Here is a 5,540-nt window from a genome sequence, read left to right on the forward strand (position 1 = left end):
AGCTCATCTTGTTCTCTAATGCCCTGAAAGGAAGGAAATCTGCCATCCTTTCCTGGTCTGGCCTACTTGCAACTGTGGGTGAGCGATTAGGGATGAGCAACAAATGCAAGCCTTGCTGGTGACACCCATATCTCTTGCTGAGGGGAGGGAGCGGGGGTGTCTGCTCCCCATTCAGGAGCTACATCAAGGCAGGATTGAAATGAGATATTCACAGGTGGGTGACTGAATTGCAGGCCTGCACTCATCCATTGGCTGAGATTGTAGCACTGGTTTGGATTATGGGCACAGACAAAAAGCCTGGCGAATTGTAGAGCTCGAGAGCGATTTGAGCACTTTTGTGTCAAACATAATTTCAAGGGAGAAAACTGCACCATGTTCAGACTTTAGTGTATGGTGACCACCGGTATAAGTAGAACAAAGACTTTGCTATGAATTATCATTTCTTTTGTTGATTTGTGTATCTGCACAAGACTCTTTGCTGCTGAATTATACTCTTAAGCAACTATGCGTTGTACAAGATGGAAGGTCTGATGTTTAGAAGATTTCCGCAGTATAATGTAATATATTTTGAATTTATCTTAAGGAAACTATGTATTCAATACCATGTTGATTTCAAGGAGTAACAGATTGATGACTAGAATCATCAATGGACTAACACCCTTATTCAAATTGCAACAGTGATCATTTACGTTAAGTAATGTAAATCCAATGCTAAATATTATGTTCATCGGTGTTTTAAAAGACTGCCAGCCCAGAGCCAGAGGAGAGTTAATCAGCTGCTGATTACTGACAGTTGAGAGTCCCTACACTTGCAGAGACATCATTTCACAGATGACATGAGACTGTGTGTCGGTTGACACACCAGTGACTGACAACTGGACAAAGGGACCAAAAATAAATGAACCACCATGGCTATAAACCCAACAGTCAGTATGAGATACAGACACTATCTTACCTGCTACACTTCAAGAACAAGTCGAGCACGCAACCACTCCCAGAACATCTCCTGCCACCAGAAATGCCCTTTTCCCTATACCACTTGACTGATTCACAAAGGGAAGGGGAAAACGGGAAGAAATTTGAATTCCTTAATTCAGCCGAGAATTGGTGCCACTTTGGTGCAAATTAGGCGCCGTTGCCCAGATTACAGTTGCATTGTCTTCTCTCCCTTTTGGCTTGCAGCATTCTTTGTGAAGTGATCTCAGGTCATCTCACGACTGCTCGGACTGTGAGTATAGTGGATATGACTTTGTACTGAATGTGAACTTGTGTGTTAAATTGCCATCAGACTGTTAACCTCACGATTGGAGGATCGGGGGAGTAGATTTTGTGGACTGGAGGTGCCAGTTTGTTTCTCTGCTGAGATTTTATACCATTGACAGAATAGAGTGAACCTTACTTGCTGGTTTGAATTCATGAGAGAATACATCACTGATGCTGAATGTCAATGAAAACCTTTCACTGCTACTGACATTCTTCATGAAAAACATTGAGCGTTCAGACCTTCCCTTCCCGCACGCCCTCAAAAGAAAAGGCAATTGCCCATCACTCTTCCTGAGAGCAAAGTGGAAATGTTTTTTCTGTGTGTGTGATGGGCTGCCTGCTGAAGATTACGTCAAGTTATTCTGCTTCAACAGGCAGAATGATTCTCAATTAAACGGCTACAGTTGACAAGGTAACAATTGGAATAAACAGATTAATCGTTGTTCGTTTAAGCGCTTCTGAGTGTTTTGAGTCCAGATTAATATCTGCTCCCTAGACCTTAATTACTGGGTATCTCTTTAAAAAGCGTTCTCTGTTAACCAGGAAAGATTGAAATGATAACTCCCACTGATTCTGCTGCTAATTCTCCCTGTGCTGATGACAGTAAATTCATAGTTGTGAGGGGCAGAGCAAAACAAAAACAACTCTAAGACAGATTTGCTCACGACTCCAATATCATAACCCGTGAACCTAAAGGGCAATGCAGCGAACAGCAACTTGCCTTTGAGTAGCACCTTAATGTGGTGGAAAGGCCTGAGATCCTTCTCCTATAACTACCTGTGAAACTACGCAGCTCTGCAGCATCTGAGTGCCAATCCACAGGAAAGGTCTGACAGTCCTTTAAAATGTATTTTTTTAAAGATTAAAGACAAAAGAGTGATATTTAGGGAGTGAAATGAAGCCAAACCGACAGTGTCAAACCTGTGCAATTCATATGTATAAGTTCTGCCAAGTAACATCAGATACAGTACATTGACTTGCATCTTATTCATTTAGCTTAATGTGTTGTTATGTATAGTAATCGTTAGATGCTCGTAATATTACAAAGCTATTGTACCGTTCCTTGTTACTGACTTCAGACTGCCTTTAATTGTATGAGGAACAAAAGAAAACATTTAGCCTTTAACATGGGATATATATGTACTATGTACACGTTTTATTCAGATAAAGCACAAGGGTATAGAATGGTAGTATTTGACTGGTGTTCGCTATTTTATCATTATAAACATGATTGTTACTTGGAAACAGCAATGAGTAGTTTCTAAGGATGAAACCCAATTGTCTCTTCTTGACTTTTGATGCCATGCTGTGACATTTTAACAAGTCTGAAGAGGAAGTTTGGTTTCCATTTTGATTTTCTACAAGCACTAATTATCAAAGAAAAATGAACAGGATTTTGTGGTAGACTTAGAACGCTAGGTTGAAGACCGAGCCTACGGATTCTCATCATCACCGGTCTTCAGATCTTCACCTAAAACCAGACAATGACTGTTCAAAGGAGGCAGTAGTGACCCATCAGAACAAAAGCATTTCATCAAGGGCGGTGTTGGCATTTCCATCAACTTGATCCAGGATGAGCTTGCAGAAGTGAAAGTGTGGACTTCCGGAGGACATGTTGGGAAGGCTCACTAGTATCCCACAAAGTTACGTGTCAGTTTCAAATGCAGAGCAGTCAATGCCATTGGAGCTTTCAAATCAGAGATCATAGCTTCTTGTGAGAAAACAAAATTTTAAAGTATGTTATACCTGCCATCAAAGATGCCCTTCTTATATGATAATAAATATATATGCCATTGTAAATGTGATGTCTCTGTGTGTGTGAATGTGTGTGTCTGTGCATGTGTGATCATTATTGGACAGTCTGCTGACTGGTTTCACTTCTTTCATTCATTGAGCATGCGACTGCTGTAGCACAGATGGCTGACTGTCTGGATACTTATGCCATGTGCTGAAATCATGGGCAGAATTTGACCCAGCCCCTGGTGACGGACAACATGGTGGCAGGGCCCACTCAACCGCGCCAGTCCTGCCAGCAGCAGGCAAACGTCCATGCGATCCCATCTGGAGGCAGGGAGGGGCCAACGCAAGAAGCTCTCCTGCTCGTGAGTCAATTGACACCAATGATCCCTCGGCCCATCGGAATTTAGCGGTGTTTCGGGGATTTAATGGGAGTCGCATGGCCCTCCTCTGTATCCTGAAAGATACCCAGCAAAGCCTCAGTGCCCAAGTGAGGGTCCCAGCATTGGGGATCGGGCAGATGAAAGCCACCCACCAGCCCTTGCCCCCATGAACCCCAACCCCCAGGACCTCTTCAACCTTACCCGCCATCGCTTATCTGTACCTAGGGATTTGAGTGATAATCCCTGGTGAAGTCTTTGGAGCATTATTAGTGGCAACCACCACTCTTGCTTTAAGAGCTTTAGCTATGTATTGCTGCAGTTGCAATGGGGAACTACAACTCAGCGTAACACCGTTGCAAATCCTGATCGTGGCATGCAGGATATCAAGTGGCAAAAGCATTTGCCAGAGCAGGAAGGAAAATCAGCAAGCAGTGTTTTCTGTCAGTCAATTACAGGGGAAATGTGCACCCTGTATCTGTTACAAAGGCACAACCTGACCTGAAGGAAGTTTGAAGGTGTGCTGCATGCTGTGAGAAATCTGCAAAAATTGTACAAACGCTGAGCACTCATTAAATTCTGCGATTTTCTATCTTATTGGAGGCGTTAAGCAGCTTGAAATAAATGGGTTTAATGCTCCCATTAAAATGGCAGACAGATTTAATGTGAGGATATAAAATACAAATATTACCATCATTGTCAGGCTCAGATGAATAAACTTTCTTCATCTTTATTGGATAAAATAAACTCCTAAGCTTCCCCATAGATTTTGAACAGAAGTTTTCTGAAAATGTCACCATCGACATGACGGAATATTTGAACACCACTAAGGTTCAATTAAAGCGAAAGGTTGGTCTTTATAAAGTACTACCTTTTAATTGGCTCATTCACACCATGAATGGGCAAATGACTATCATATTCCCAGGCACTTTCGAAGAAAGGTCACAAATTACAAACATGGCAGCAGCGGCCTATTGTATCCATTGCTCCCGATGTGACCTCCCCTACATCGGTGAGACCAAGCGCAGACTCGGAGACCATTTTGTGGAGCATCTGCGCTCTGTACGCCATAATCAACAACACCTTCCGGTCACCAAGCATTTCAACTCCCCCTCCCACTCCCTGGGTGACATGTCCATCCTGGCCCTCCTCCAGTGTCACAATGACGCCACCCGCAAACTGGAGGAGCAGCACCTCATATTCTGCCTTGGGGAGCTTACAGCCAATGGCCTAAACATGGAATTCACCAGTTTTAAAATCTCCCCACACCCCACGGCCTCATCCCATGTCCAACCCTCCCTCTCATCTCTGCCTCCTTGACTTGATGCAACCTGTCCATCTTCTCTCCCACCTATCCGCACCTCCCATGTCACTGACCAATCCCTGCCACTGCCTACCTGCACTCATCGATCACCATCCCACCTACCTTCCCCAGCCCCAACCCCCTCCCTCCATTTATTTCTGAGCTGCCTTCCCCCTCCCCAGTCCTCATGAAGGGTCCCAACCCAAAACGTCAACTTTCCTGCTCCTCTGATGCTGCCTGACCTGCTGTGTTCCTCCAGTTCCACACTGTATTGACCATGGATTCTGCTATTTGGTTACAATTGGAGTCGTCTGAAAAAGGCAGCAGAAATGGGTCATTTTGGGATGGTTTTAGACCTGGACTGTTATTTCTGACCACTTCGTATTGTTGATGTTCTCTGCCCTGCAACAAGCTGAAGTCTGCTAGGTCCAAGAGTGTACCTACCTTGCATGGCCTGCAGCAGTTCAAGAAGATGTCTCACCACTTCCAGTATCTCAAAGGCAATCGTGGGTGTGTGTCTTGTCAGCAACACCCACATCCTATGAAAGAATAATGAAAAGAAATACAATTGGATGCTAAAACAAGAAGTTGCTACTCACCAGGTGCTGGCTCTTTGCCTGTAGGTCATGAACAAACTCCTCTTTTTCCTTCCCCTCCACTCCCCTTTCTTCCAGCTCTTCCAACCCTACCTCCCCCGTCCTCCATCCCATTGCCCATTAAGCAGATCCATTTTCAATGCTGGAGTGGTCTTACAAGCATATGAATCAGGAGAAGGCCATTCAGCCCCTTGATCTGCTCCACCATTCAGTGGGACCAGCCTACCCCTGTAACTGTTCACCCTCCCCCCTTGCTAATTG

Source organism: Rhincodon typus, chromosome 41, assembly GCF_021869965.1.
Source record: "Rhincodon typus isolate 14 chromosome 41, sRhiTyp1.1, whole genome shotgun sequence".
In the NCBI taxonomy this organism is placed as follows: domain Eukaryota; kingdom Metazoa; phylum Chordata; class Chondrichthyes; order Orectolobiformes; family Rhincodontidae; genus Rhincodon; species Rhincodon typus.